The following is a 15,357-nucleotide window of genomic DNA, read 5'->3' as shown; positions in this document are numbered from 1 at the left end:
ACCAAGATGTGACAAAGGTCCCCCTTCACCGCCACCTCAGAGTCCCTCGGGCGGAGGTTAGAACACCTTGGGACGGCACACAGGAAATCAGGCCCAGGGCTCGCCCCAGGGAAGGGAGACGTGGTTTATTTTTAGAGCTCCCTTTTCATTCTTAGCAAGTGCATCTATTTCTTATTCAAACACACATTTAATTAAAAACACAAAGAGAGGGTGTGCCACTGAAAAAAATGCCAGCAGCCCTCTCAAATTATTTTTCCTTTATTTTCAAATATTTACCTAATGAACAGAAACAAAACGAACATCTTTCCCAAAAGGCCATTCCAGCCCAAGAGAGATATTCTATAAACACGGGCATAAATGACCACTGTAAAGAAAATATTTCCGGACATGCTTCCAACCCCGAATCACTTCTTTTACACACGATTCTAACTTGCTGTGGTTTCTCCAGGTCAAAGCAGCATGGAAGCGGCAAATCAGAACAGCAGCAGCAAGGTAAGCGCAGTGTCCCCAGAGAGCCTTGGGAGAGGCAGCCTGGATATTGCAAAAAAAGAGCCAGGGATTCGGGGACAGGAAACCTGGATTTGAGTCTCTGTTCTACCACTTTCTCACCCTGGGGCTCTGACCAAATCACAACCTCCCAAGATGCCAGCTTTTATTTATGAAATGGAGGGTGATGTGTGCTTCTAAGAGCTGCCTTGAGAACTAACTCATTCGAACTAAGTGAAGGTTTTCATCCAGGTGTCAAATGTTATTACCTTTATTGAAGAATTACACACATCACGAGTCTCAGCCAGAGGTAACTGCTGGCTTTACCAATAGGACTTTTATCACTGAAAACAGCCCCAGGGTTGGTTCCAACAGCATGAACAGCAGATTCAAAAGGTGGAAGAGAGTAGGAAACATGAGAAAGCGTAGCGAAGGGCAGGGAAGCCAGACTGCCTGGGTTCTCATCCCACTGGGTGATGCTGGGCAACTTTTTTGACTTCTACATGCTTCAGTCTCCATCTACAAACTGGGGATAACAGTGGCACCGTCGGTGCCCATTATTTGCGGTAGTGATACTTTACAAAATTCCCGTGAGCCTCTGGTCAGAACATTTTTGTCCACTGATCGACACGTAACCATGGGGACTTCCCTGGCGGTCCAGTGGTTAAGACTGCGCTTCCACTGCAGGGGACAAGGGTTCAATCCCTGGTCGGGAACGAAGATCCCACGTGTCTCGTGACCAATAAATAAATAAATAAATACATAAAACATTCGCTGTCGCCTATTAAATTTTTTTAAAAATCAGAAATAAAATTTTAAAAATACATAACCATGTTTTATGTGCTTCCGTTTTAAGACACCTTATTTAATAGATGCGGTTGATTCATCAATATTGAACTCACAGCCAACAGCACTATGACTCATGCTTGAAGAAGCTTATCTAACACACTTGTTTTCTCCCTAAGGCACAGCACAGCCTTCCAGCACTTCGGAACTCTCGACGTAATTCCAGCACTACGCTTGGGGGCCATTTAAACAACAAAATCACCAACCAAAAAAAAAAAAGCTCAGGGGCTTCCCTGGTGACGCAGTGGTGGAGAGTCCGCCTGCCAATGCGGGGGACACGGGTTCGAGCCCTGGTCTGGGAAGATCCCACATGCTGCGGAGCAACTGGGCCCGTGCGCCACAACTACTGAGCCTGCGCATCTGGAGCCCGTGCTCCGCGACAAGAGAGGCCGCGACAGTGAGAGGCCCACGCACCGCGATGAAGAGTGGCTCCCGCTCGCCGCAACTAGAGAAAGCCCTCGCACAGAAACGAAGACCCAACACAGCCAAAAGTAAATTAAATAAATAAATAAATGTTAAAAAAAAAAAGCTCAAAAATGCCAAGAGTTGCAGTAATGAGACCACGAAGAGGACACCTAGTTACAGTAGGAGACCTGAAACAAGAAGGCAGAGCATCTCCTACTTGAGCTGGGAACATGCACGTCAGTAACTCAAATTTTCCTCCACTCTGGGTGTGTCTACAAAGGGTTGCACAGTGCTACAACTACTGATTTGAGCGTTATACAAATAAGTTTTAACAAGGAGGCAAATTTGCACATACAGAATCCGCAAATAATGAGAATCAACTGTACCAGACTCACGAAGTAGCTCTGATGATTCTATGAATGAATACAGATAACGCGCTGAGAACTTCCCCATGTATAGGAAGCACTCCACAGATGTTCATTATTACTGGGGAGTCAAATATGTCTGTAACAGATCACATGGTGTAAAAGGCTTAACAAAACTGTGAAAAAAGAACATAGATGGTGGTAGAGAAGCACAGGCGAGGGAGTATGGCATAGAATAAAGAAATCAAAAACCAAAACTCAGGAAATTTCTTCCCTAAAGCAGTCTTCCACTTAACCTATTTATCTTTCTCTCCACCAAAAGATTACACTCCCCAGGCCAGCCATCTACCTTTCCGCTCTCACATACATTCTCTGGATGCTTTGTCCTTTTTGCAACGTCTGGTAGGAAACGACATTTCCCCAACTCCCTCACCAACTGGCTTCCAGGTAGGGTTGGCCTGCGGGAGACACCAGCAGCAGCTGGGAGGACAGGCGCAGGGAAGAGGCCGGGGTCTCTCATCCCCTTTCCATCCACCCACCAGCATCTCCTCCAGGGATGCAGCCCTTTCCAAAGGGTTCTACTTCCCGTTTCTGGTAACACTTCCAACTCCCATGCCCCCTGCAGCCCTCAGGGTGGATTTCTTCTGGTGGCTGCAAATCTCTGGGTTGCCACATGCTCTGTGGTACATCAATGTCACCTCTTCCGTCACCTACAAACCCAGTTTTCTGTAGTAGGTCCTCTGGTCACAATGCCTAGTCCAGTTATCCTGACTGACAGGATACCACACATGGCTCCAGAAGGATGCTAAACCTGCAACTCTCCTGCCGAGACCAGTCCCACTATACACACACACACACACACACACACACACACACACACCCCTGTCCTTCCCACAATCTCACCTCACATTTAGACTCTCTGGATTGAGGACAAATAAAGGTGCTTTGGTTTGCTTTCTTTTAATTCACTGCTGCCGGAAGAATGTGCACTTACGAAACTATTAGAGCTACTTCAGCTTTTTATCAAGTACGTTACCTCCCCCTTTCAACATGGGTTACTGGCTGCCCCTGCTCCAACAGTCTCCTTCTGCTTAAGTGCTATTTACTTTTAAAAGACTAAGCAGTACTCTCCCCTCATACATACCTTGATTTAAAAAAAAAAAAAAAAGATCCAAATGCGGCCGATGGCACATGGCCAATTTCCTCTCATGGTCAGCACTAGCCACGGCTGCTGCTGACAGCGGCCAGTATAATCAATGTCCATTAATTCTGAGGCAATTTCCAATCTTCTCTTCCCATTGTTTCTTACTCAGGGCATAAAAATGCAACGCCTGACCATAATCACGAACAGGCATAAAAGAGGAGTAAATAAGTTCACGTGGATAAAAGAATGCAAGAGTGAACAAGATTCTGATAAGTGAATCAGAGAAGCAGGAGAAAGGGGGCCTGTGGGCAATGTTCGCTACTCACTGAATGCCTGTTCTCTTCTCCTCCCTAGACGCACAGCTGGATGACGTGTCCCAGCAAGGTGAGGCCAGGGGACCTGCGTCTGTGCTCCCTTCCAGGGGGCTAGAATGAACACCACTGCAGGGTGATCCTGGAGGGCAGGGGTTCACAAAGTCAGGGCCTATTTAGCCTTGGTCGCTAAATGACTTTTTTTTTTTATTGAAGTAGAGTTGATTTAAAATATTGTAATAGTTTCGGGTGTACAGCAGTGATTCAGTTATACATATATATGTATATATCTATATTCTTTTTCCTCTGATTCTTTTCCATTTTAGGTTATTACAAGATACTGAATATTGTTTCCTGTGCTATACAGTAAATCCTTGTTGTTTATTTTATATATAGTAGTATGTATCTGTTAATCCCATACTCCCAGTTTATCCCTCACCGCTCTCCTCTGGTAACCATAAGTTTGTTTCCTATGTCTGTGAGTCTGTTTCGTAAATAAGCTCATTTGTACTATTTTCTAGATTCCACATAGAAGTGATATAATATTTGCCTTTGTCTGACTTACTTGACTTAGTATGATAATCTCTAGGTCCATCCATGTTGCTACAAATGGCATTATTTCATTCTTTTTTTATGGCTGAGTGATATTCTGTTGTATATATGTACCACATCTTTATCCATTCTTCTGTCGATGGACATTTAGGTTGCTTCATGTGTTGGCTATTGTGAATAGTGCTGCTATGAACATTGGGGTGCATATATCTTTTCAAATTCGAGTTTTTCCAGATATAGGCCCAAGAGTGGGATTGCTGGATCACACGGTAACTATTTTTAGTTTTTTAAGGAACCTCCATACTGTTCTCCATAGTGGCTGTATCAATTTACATTCCCACCAACAGTGCAAGAGGGTTCCCTTTTCTCCAAACCCTCTCTAGCATTTATTATACTAAATGACTTCTTAAAAGGGGTAATTTCCCCACCTCCACCAGCCTAAAACTATGAACTAGGAAAAAGAAACTTGAACTGGGTATAAAATGACTATATGTATAGACACACACACACACACACACACACACACACACACATGCACACACACAGAGGTCCTTCTGTTACAGAAGGTCACAAACGCAGGACATGTGCCTTTCAAATGAGCTGGGCAGACATCTGGTCAAGGTGGCCAAAGGCGTATGTGAAATATCCCCCAGCAGGTCCCTTCCAGACGGATCTCTAAAAAGAGAGATCACCATTTGGGTGAGGAACACAGGAATGGGCACTGTGCCTGGTTCCCCATCTCCTGTCGGGGAGAACAGTGCCCTGCAGACCAATAACACTTTCACTTTGTAGCATAAAAACCAGGATTCAGAGAGGTCAGGGTGGGCCCTCCAGCAGAAACAGATCTGAGACCCCCATCTCCCAGGTCAGTGCTACTACTCAAAGCGGGTGGGCGCATCCACAGAGGGGGGCCGGTCCACCAAGTGTTTCTGGTCTTTGAAGAGCTAGGTACCAAAACTGAGGGTAAGTGTCCTTTTAACTTTTACAGCCAGTGGACAGGGTAACTCTATGTCTTTGAATCTCATAATAAAATTGAAGGCTAGTATTTTACACTTCCTTTTTTTTTTTTTTTAGATTAAGTTGTTTCAAACTAGTTTATTGAGGGGTTCCATTTTCACTCCTCAATAGATTTTATGTATTTCTCATATGCTTCTTCACTCATTAGTTCATCTAGTTCTGAAGGGTTACTAAGTGTCATCTTGATCAGCCCACCATCTTCATAACAAGATTTGTTGACAAGTCCTGGATTTTCTGCTAGAGCTTCATTAATTTCTGTTACATCTCCTGATAGAGGAGAATGGAGTTCACTCGCAGCTTTCACACTTTGCAAAGCACCAAATTCGTTTGTTCAATTTTGTCCCAACTTCAGGCAGACTACAGTAAACAACATCTCCCAAAGCTTCCTGTGCAAAATTGCTGATTCCCACTGTTTCAACACTGTTTTCTGTTGTTACCCATTCATGTTTGTCTATGAATTTACGACCCGACAGCAGAGCGGGTCCGGTGCGCAGCGCCCGGACGGCGCCCGCCCGCAGTCCCCAGGGCCGCGGCGGGCAGGGCGCGTCGGGCGCAGAGATGGCGCGCAGGCTGCAGACCGCGGCCCGCACGCTCCACGCCACTCGCAGCGCCATGTGCGCAGGGGACCACTTCCTTCTTTCTTTAATCTCACTTTTTCTAGCAACTTATTTTTATGGTACCAGACCATGATGGTTTAGAATTTTAAGAAACGGTTCCATTTCTGCAGGCACCCCAAACTCTTCAACCAAATTCCCATGGTCACTGCACCCCCTTCCCCAATCCTTCCTGCCTCACCCTCACCCAGGCTCTCCTCTACCTTTCACCCTTCCTTTCCAGGAGGCATCTCCCTTTAAATGGGTGGTGCTAAACTTTCCGGTAGCCCCTGCAATGCATGCGCAGTGGGCACTGACTCCCGTGAGCCATCCTGAGCTCAGACCAAAAGCAAGAGTTAAAAGTGATCAGTCAGGGCTTCCCTGGTAGCGCAGTGGTTGAGAATCTGCCTGCCAATGCAGGGGACACGAGTTCGAGCCCTGGTCTAGGAAGATCCCACATGCCGCGGAGCAATTAGGCCCGTGAGCCACAACTACTGAGCCTGCGCGTCTGGAGCCTGTGCTCCGCGACAAGAGAGGCCCGCGCACCGCGATGAAGAGTGGCCCCTGCTCGCCGCAACTAGAGAAAGTCCTCGCACAGAAAGGAAGACCCAACACAGCCTAAATAAATAAATAAATAAATAAATAAATAAATAGCGTTCCTTTAAAAAAAAAAAAAAAGTGATCAGTCATCCATTCACACAGTTAAAACAACGGTCCCAGAAAGCCATCACGGTAAAAGAAGAAAAAAACCGTCCGTGGCCCTTACCCACGTTAATTAACGCGAGGGAGAGCCTCAGCCTGCCCAACAGCTCTCTATCCATCACCTAAACCTGAGACGCAAAGTAAAGGAGCCTTCGCCTGTCTCCTCCAGGGAGGTCGACATACGTGGAGAGATGCCACTCCGGCTTGGGGAGAAAGGAGAGGTTATTGACAGAGTGACTCACGTGTGCGGCATCAGGTATGGTGAAGTATTATGGGAAGCGAAGGGGACATGGAGACGGCATTAGCTCTGTCCAGCAGGACCCACGGAACTGCCCATTACAAGGGAGCCCTGAACTAGTGGAGGAGGACAACTTGGAGAGAAGGATTTAAACACATACATCTCCTTGAAAATGAATGAAGAGAAACCGTCTAGACGACAATGACGGGGCAGGGACGTAACGAACGAAACCACGGGAAAGGGCGGAGCCAGGCAGCGCCAACCCTCCCCGGAGCGTGGGTACCGCGGGGCCTGCTGTAGGTCTCCGTCCCAGGCAGGCCACGTTTTTTAGACTTTCCAGGGACAAAAGGATGGTAATTTTAACAGACGCCAACATCGGCACCTTTCACAGTTACTAAGACGTGTCATCCACGAGATCAGAAAGGCAGGGGCTCAAGGGGGATGTAAATGAGCAAGTATTCCACTAAGTCTCCGCACTTGTCTGGGTATTTGAAATATTTAAACATTTTTCAGTATTTTTTTTCAAGTATAGCCAGAGAACAGACACATGACGCTGTTTTGAAACGTCTTGCCACAAACCGGGAATTCTGATTAGATCCAGTCCAAACCAGGCATGCCTTGGGAAGACAACTGCTCTGCTGTTCCACGTCTGGCCTGGTGACAAGGGGCAGCCCCAGCCCTGACCTCTGCCCTGCACCCCACCTTTCCCTGGGGCCAACAGGGCAGCGGGGTTAATCCAACGTGCCCAGCTATCAAGGGGCGGCAGCTGTCTACACAGACTGCAGGCCCCTCTTGGGCTTTGAGAAGGAGGGCCGAGATGGAGATCCAATGTGCACCACAGGCAAGGGGCCGGGAAGGTGACAACCATCCTCAGCTGACTCTCTTCCCAAATCCTGCGGCCACCATCAGGCTGGTTCAAGAGCCTGTCCCTGCCCCACTCCAGGCAGGCCATGCAGTGGACGCGGCTGCACAGCACACAGCCAAGGTCAGGCACTGACATTTCCCAAGACGTGACTAACATCCTGGGAACCACAGAAAGAAATCTGAGCACGGACAGTGAAGGCTGTTTCATCTTAACTGCATCCGAGACTTGCCATCTAAGCCCCCATTTCTGTTACACCTCTTCCAAGATTACTCATCTTTGATGCCAACAGGAGAACGCCATGAACTTGAAACTCCATCATCTGGATTTGTTGATGACTATATTTCAACGCCTGCATGAGCGGGATAAAAAGAAAATGAAACCAAATTTTTCCTACCTAACACCTGTTTCTTTTTGACACTCATTGGTTCGGCTCATCCTGCTGCCACGTGCCAGGTTCTGTACTCGCCACTGGTGGTGTGAAAAGGAATAAGGCCAACCCTCGTGCTCAAGGAAGGTACAGTCTAGACAGACCCACAGTGAGTGACACGCCTTCTGCTGCCCTCCTGGCCTTAGCCTTCTCCTCTGGCAGTGTGTGTTCACGAGATCTACTGGGGTGCCTATGGTTTTAACTTCCATTTTTATCAACACTGCATCCTTCTCTTCCGGTCAGGTCTCCAGAAATGAAACTCAGAGATGGTTCTTTGAGAAACTAAGGCATAAAAAACCAGGTACAGGATCTACCAACCTACGTGAGAAACATTTTCCGACACCCATTTCCCAGCAACACCCTTTCTTACCACAGACTCTGTGGCAGAGTTAGGGTCATTTGTTTCCAGAAGCCAATCATTTCCCTGATCTAAACTGACTCATGGTTACACATAAACCCAAGCCTAAAGCTGGGACATCTTCTTTCCCGTTGAATCAGAAGAAAGACAGTTTTACAAAATGGCCAGGGGAGAAGAGTGACTGCTTCTCCACCTTCAGGAAGACCCAACCACCTCCAAAGTCCTGGGCGTTGTCAAAGTGTGGAGAGTGTGCTTTATAATCTGAAGGCTAATTTAAAAGATGGTAAGACACGCAAACTCATCTGTGATACGGCTTTCAAGTTATAAATGTCAGTGACAGCCAGTCCGCTGCGTTGGGAACTCCTCCAACAGGTTGACAGCAGCCCAATTCCACGGCTCTGGAGGAGGCTGACAGACAGCTGCTCTTTCAGTAGTTATTCTGAAAGGAGCCAAGAGGCCCTTCCAAAGGCAGCTAGGTATTGGCGCACTGGAGGGGGAAGGAGACACCATATCTGGTGGCAGGTAGACACAGCCCAGGAGTGCCACATGATGCCAACACGTCTGCCTGCTCCACGAAGACTGTCAACCCCACACAATGCAGGAAAAAAAGAAAAAAAAAAAAAAATCACAGCAGAGGAGAGGCAGAAAGATGCCCATCCTTCCCAGAGCATAAGCCACTGCACCTGGGTATCAGGGAGCGCAGACCCAGCTCCTAGTCTCCACGATGCCAGCCTGCTACAGCCCTAGCTGCCATGCCTGGCACCTCTTGGAGGGCAGTGAATGGACTTCCTTATCTGTCGGCACTTCACTAGTTTCAGAACAGACCCTTGAAGATAGATGGTTTACTTGTCCGGTCCCTGAACTGAAAACCACTCCCTTTCAGTCATGTGTGTGATGTGGAGGTAGGGGGATGTGTAAGAGGGATTAAATATGCTTGTTCTGTCTTAGACAAAACCCTATGTCTTTAGAGACGCAAAATCTCTTTGAGGTTCTGACGGAGACACTTCTTGTTTCTCTGGTTTCTCCCAGCGGGACAAACTTTCAAGGTGACAGCTAGAGAGAAGCCTCTGATAAAAGTCACATGGTCACATAATTTGAGTTCTAACTAAGGCTGTTATTCACATCAGACATTCATCTGCTTGTCAGTTGCTGGAGTGGATTTTCCTGTGATGTCGTTAGGGACAAAGTTTGTTCAAAGATCCACACACATAAGTGAAACAAGAATTATGAATGTTTCATGTTTCATTCTGCTGGCCCCATAACCTTGACACCCAAATCCTATTAGCCTGTAAAATCCAAAAATTCTGCTCCCAAGCTGAATGTCTGATTTACCAAGGTGACTCTCAAAGGTAGCTTAGACGGTGGTTTTAAGCACTCAGGACTAGTCATAGTTAGAACAAGGAAGTATTCGGCAAAGTGCTTCCTCCGTAAAATATGTTCATAACTGGGGGCTTAGGAAAATGTACTCCGTGAACAATTCCTTGATACAGACACAGATCAGAGATTGTGCAGTCATTCTGAGTCACACTCTCCACTTCATTGGCTTTGCTTATTTATATTCACATCATGATCCTCTGTGTCTGAAGAGGCCAGCCCTTCCATCTAAGAGTATCAGGCCATAATCCAGCCCAATACATTTGCGTTTGATAATGACTAACTAATAAATGACCTTCTGCTCCAGTCACTTTACTAATTCGAGGCAGACAAAACATTCTTGCCCAGTTAACCCAAAAGATCAATTCCACCAGGTCTTAACCAAGCAGCCAGAGGCGTACGTCTCCTTGGGATTGAGCTGCACTAGAAGGGCAACCCCCTGGCCCTTTGGGACTGTGGTGCATTTTGATGGTTCCAAATGCTAACGTCTGACTCAAATCCTAGGTCCTCTCCCCCTAAGGGCAAATATCCCGGGTCTGTGCTTAGCCAGGTAAACATGTGCTTACTATGGTACTTACATGGCCTGATGGATCCGCCTCCAATGTCTACTATAGAGCAGTAATCACTCCTGCAATCACAAGGACAAAGACATTTTTAAGTTTCTCCTCTTTAAGAACTTGATCCATTGCAAACAGACAGGCTGACAAAGAGCTTCTGCGAACTAGGCCTCTCACATTTTGGAACCCGACTGCCTTTTAAGATAAATACCGAAAAATAGCTAGGTGAGCATTCCCTATCACTTCAACACCCAGAGGCATTTATCTAAAAAATTACATTATCTCACTTGTTAGGATCCAAATCCATCCATTATTAGTTCAGCAGGAGTAAGGCTACCTTTGGCAAAGATGGAGCATCTCCACAAAACCTCTCTTTGTTCCAAGTCTCAGGAGGCATTAAACCAAAGCTTTTACCAATCCTAATGCTTTCCGGACTAGACTACATTAATTTATACACACAGTCTCAAGTAGGTGTATACACACGATTTAAAAAATACATAGCTCTACGACAAAAAACCAAGGAGTCTGCAATACGAGATAAAGCCAGTTGAATTACAAGCCTGTTCATTTAAATATAACAGATTACTTGTACCTGCTTCACCTTGAATAAAACCAGAAAAGCAAAAAAAAAAAAAAGCAGTAAAAAGCCATTTTAGAAATATACCTACTATGTGCTTCTGATATCACTAATATTTTCCCTCTATAAAACTCCTTTACAGAAAAACAAAAGGGGGAAAACATGTCCTTTAACAGATACATACAGTGTGCTTCTGATATTCATCGAATTTATCAGCAGAGAATTATAAAACTGAAAGAGAGCTCAATAGAGAGGGAGGGAAGGAGAGAGAGGGAGGGAAGGAGACAGAGGGAGGGAAGGAGACAGAGGGAGGGAAGGAAAGGGAGAGAAAAAGAATAAAGACCATGCTCAACAGACCCATCTTCAAGCTAACTGCCCAGAAGTCTTCTAAGACTAGCCAACTGGTCTACTTTTTACTTAAGAGCCTCATGGAAGAACATGTACCATATTCTGCTGGAAAATGTCTGAAAGAGTTTTGTTTTTTTAATACAAAGATGATTCTCTCTTTATATGGTCTGCAGTATATAACTACCCTTCACAGCACTAACATTTTTGTCTGTGTCAACAGTCTCTGAACAATAGCAGAGGGTTGGTGCACTGGGGCAACATACAAGAGCAGATTCAACCTGCTCTCATTCCAAATCCACCAACTCCATGAAACAGTCTGGCCTCAAATGCTTGCTAAGGTAGGGTAGAAGGCTGGAAGGAACTGAATCAATGCTGGTGACCACGGGGCCCCTTTTGTACCAGCTTCATTCTGAGATAGCTTTGAGGTGAAGGAATGGGTTATCATGATACAGAAAAAGCTACTAACTCCTGTAAGCAGCACCAAGATACATTTCAAGAAAACAGTCCTAAGCATCTTGGTCAACATCAAAAACACATTCTTATGTAAGCAGTATCAGCTAACAAAATGAACACCCATGTGCCTCCAACCGAAATAATATCAACTTACTTTCAGTGCCTTAACTCTTTTCTGTATGTTTTCATAAACACCTAATTTGGTATATTACATGGCAATTTGCCTTTGAATACTGCGATCAAGTGCGCAGGCCGTGGTGACTTAATGAATCATACCAGTAGTGAGATTGGTATGATTCATAAGTCAAAATGTTCATGATGTGCCAAAAGGAAGAGAAAAGTTCATTACCCTTTACCTCCCCCAACGCCTTCAAATCTGGATTTTCTTTAATAATACTCATACTAATTAAGAACTCAATCTCGACTTCACTTTAAGAATCAGACAAGCTATTCCCTGAGTCATATGAAAACTACTGCATTATGCTTGGCTCTATACATTAGCAAAATTCGTGGTCACCAAGAAACCCAAAGGCCAATGAGATTCACTTTTATCCTCAGCAAAGCTTTAATGTTCAACTAATCTTAAATATCATTTCCTGCAGAGCCAAGTATATAAGATTAAAGTTTATAGCCATTTCTAGCTGCGTCTATAGATAAAGAAAATGTTGAAGGAAGTCCTTTCTCCTTCCTAATTTTCAAAACCAGCACCACTCCACAGCTTTCATCAAGATTTTACCCAAAGTATCTTTTCTAGGTATTAATAGGCTCCCTCCATCTCTTCCTGGGCTTATGCTTCGATTTTCCTACCTTAATTATACCTAAACTTGTGAAAGCACTTGTAAATAGAGATCATGGGAATGCAATTCAAACTAGATAGAATAAGGTAGCAATCATTGGAGATAGACAGAGAATAGCTAGGAAAAACTGGAATCCCATTTTCAACCAACCTATACCCCTTTCATTTTATATTTCGGATAAAATATATTATAAATGACCCACAAACAAAATAATCTACTTGATGAGCTCTGCCCTCTAGAGCGGCATTCTATCAGAAATCTGCATCTGAGTATCTTGCCTATCTCCCCTTCCCCATTCAAAGCATCTCTAAAGGTGAGCCATGATAAACGCAGCTTGTTCAAGGACCACCTCTGCAGCACCTACTCTGCATCTGATGACACAGGATAATGGAGGCCAATTCCAGACTGGTGGGTCTCACACCTCTTTGTCCCTAATGCCCTTCAGCACCGTCATCTGTTGGGTTGATCCCTTTTCAATTTTGCACTCAACTGTTCCATCCTCTTATTCCCTATGGACAATGTCTCTCCAAATAGAGAATCTCAGAATCTTTATGTGACCGGGGATACAACTCAAAGCAGGCTTTCCCTCTCTTCTTTCCACAGCCTGAGCAACGGTGGCTCATTGTGAGCACCAAAGCTGTCCCTACATTGATTCATGTGAGCAAATAGTTGAAGGGAGTTTATGGCTCTGCTTAAAATATCTTCATGCCTAGAAAAAAGATTTCCAACAATAAGACCACTGAGCGCTTACACATTAGAAACAAATCATGACCATCGTTATAAGCGTTTTTTAAATTTTTCCTTTAATTCTTTTTATTTTTATTTTTTTAATGGAAGTATAATTGATTTTACAATATCGTGTTAGTTTCAGGTGTACAGCACGATTCAATTTAATATATAGTTCTATATATTATATATATATATTTTTTCTTCTTCAGATTCTCTTCCCTTATAGGTTATTAAAAAAATATTGAGTATAGTTCCCTATCATTATAAGATTTAAGTCATTCAATATTCCTTAAGGAACATCAGATAGTCAAAGAGAAAAATAGGCCCATAATTACAAGAGTGGCTTCATATGGCTTTCACCTTAGGTTGGGCAGAGCAGCTAAATTTACCACACAGCACAATTTTGCCCAGTTACAAAGATCTAGAGTGGTCCTTGACATCAGAACTTCTACAATTTTGACCTGATACGTTTGGTTTCATCACATTTCAAACTTGCTAGCATCTTTCCATTTTGGTGAGGTCTTTCATCAAGGCTCCACTGAGAGCTTCCCGAAATAGACTCCAATCTAAATCTGCCTCACATGGCTCACACTGCCCAGAATCAAATGCAGAGGCCCAACCCCACAAACCCAGTGCCTCTCCAAGACTCTGTCTCCTTGTGTCTGAAGGAGAGATAACCACAGCGCCTCAGTCAGAAAGGATGGGGGTGATTCACACACTACGGCGCCCAAAAAGCACGGCTGCCTCATCAGAGAGGCAGCGAACCCTCTACAAACGTTAGCAATTATTATTACTGTGGTTGTTACTCCTATAAGAGGATAATAAACTAATAGGATAATAAAAGGGCAGTTCTAGAACCGGTCAGAAGCCTGGAACCACAGCCTGGTGGTGCCCGATGCATTACATTTTGATTTTGCTAACAGCTATTTTGTCAGGCAGGTGTGACAATTAACAATGATTTAGTGCCTTGGGCCCTGGAATACCCTTACTTAACGTGACCGTTCTACAGATGGTCCCTAGGTAAACTGCTCCATTTACAAATAAGAAAAAAAAAATGCATTCCTTGCGACTTCCGAATTCATCACTAACTTGGATTACAGAGAGAATACTTGTAGCCAAACAAGTTTACCCAAGATTTTTACCAAGACACAGGCCAGGAGACCACTTACCAAGGTTTGCAACTATTTTTAACATTCACTGACAACGTCACAAAGAGCAGATCCCCTTTACAAAACTGGCACATAACCCCAAACAAAACTCAATATTTTCATCAAAATTATTTTTAACAGCCACCAGGGAATTAATCTTAAAATTCTGGTTTTGGAACCATCCGAGTTACACCTGTTTCTCTCCCCTAGGCTAATGGCTCTCAACGTACAGCCCCGGAAGCAGCAGCAGCGTCACCTGGGGAAGTTGGGAATGCAAAAATCTCAGACCCCGCCACACACCTAGCGAATCAGAAACTCGGCTGGGGTCCGGCCATCTATCTGAACAAGCCCCCCAGGAGTCTGGGATGTAGTCTCAAGTCTGAGAACTGCTGCCAATAGGCTATTCACATGTGGCCTGGGACATCACTTCAGGCAGCTCTTTTCCTTAAAAACTATCTGGCATTTTTCTGTTCCTTAAAAACCTGCTATAGGATGATGTCAACTGCTCCTTTCTATTTTTAATTCCTCACGATGAGGCTGAGGATGATTCATTCGGCACCTTATGTGATCACTTAAATAAGTAAGGCTCCTTCTCTCCCACCCCTAATGGAAGGTGACTGATGCCTGTTAGTTCTGATGTAATTATAGGAAAAATTCAGTAACAAAAGCCTGTCCTTTATCAACCTCGGCGAAAGCTGTAGCAGAGAGTTATAATTATAACGCTCCATTCTTTTCCACAATGTGTGCATAATAATGTATCCTTTGAAACTGATCATACTGCATGTCATAACAAGGAAACACAGAACCCGGGATCAAATTTAGTTTATTGTAAATAGAGATCAAAACTGTAAGTGTTTGGGCAAACCTTTTCAACTGACAGGAAACAAGTATGTATTAACCATCTGGCTTGGTCTCATTTATCTAAGTGAAACATGAAAAAAGAACGTTGATTTGCTGCTTTCCATGGGTCCCAAGGCGACCTCACAATACTGAATGGGTCTTATCACCAGACACCACCCATCATCTAACTAATTATCAAAGCGGGAAGCATTAAGGGGCATTTCC

The 15,357-nt window shown here is 44.6% G+C and overlaps 1 protein-coding gene and 1 pseudogene across 9 annotated transcripts in view; both read right to left on the bottom strand.

Annotated features, from left to right (window-relative positions):
* MGAT5 (alpha-1,6-mannosylglycoprotein 6-beta-N-acetylglucosaminyltransferase) overlaps positions 1 to 15,357 on the bottom strand; it is a 362,899-nt gene that overhangs the window by 302,360 nt on the left and 45,182 nt on the right. For 6 of the 9 annotated variants that reach the window (XM_061183259.1, XM_061183249.1, XM_061183304.1 and 3 more), the window contains exon 2: positions 10,262 to 10,311. The exons of the other annotated variants lie outside the window; for them this stretch is intronic. The gene's annotated coding sequence lies outside the window, so the exon portion shown is untranslated. The remainder of the gene's footprint in view (positions 1 to 10,261; positions 10,312 to 15,357) is intronic. 9 annotated transcript variants of the gene reach the window in all.
* On the bottom strand, positions 5,224 to 5,740 carry LOC133097512 (glycine cleavage system H protein, mitochondrial-like; annotated as a pseudogene).

Source organism: Eubalaena glacialis, chromosome 1 (assembly GCF_028564815.1).
Source record: "Eubalaena glacialis isolate mEubGla1 chromosome 1, mEubGla1.1.hap2.+ XY, whole genome shotgun sequence".
Taxonomy (NCBI): Eukaryota; Metazoa; Chordata; class Mammalia; order Artiodactyla; family Balaenidae; genus Eubalaena; species Eubalaena glacialis.
Note: the sequence above shows the minus strand (reverse complement) of the source record. Positions and strands in the feature narration are given on the sequence as shown.